Genomic DNA, 242 nt, shown 5'->3' with positions numbered 1-242 from the left:
CGCTCGAGCCGAAGTAATGCAAGCATCTGTAAATAGAGAAATTATTTTTTACATATTGTTTTTTCTTATTATGTTTACTTTTTTTTATAATACTTACCGATCGCAGAAATATTTCTTGTTTTTTTTCCTGGTAAGTTGCGAGGCGCGACAGATTCTTGATCCATGCGAAATGGCCCACATTGTCGTCGCGCGGATCTTGCAGATACAGGAGATTGATATGCTTCTCCTTCTTATCGCTGGTG

Source organism: Trachymyrmex cornetzi, unplaced genomic scaffold (genome assembly GCF_001594075.2).
Source record: "Trachymyrmex cornetzi isolate Tcor2-1 unplaced genomic scaffold, Tcor1.1 scaffold1999, whole genome shotgun sequence".
Classification (NCBI taxonomy): domain Eukaryota; kingdom Metazoa; phylum Arthropoda; class Insecta; order Hymenoptera; family Formicidae; genus Trachymyrmex; species Trachymyrmex cornetzi.
This window is presented reverse-complemented; position numbering follows the sequence as displayed.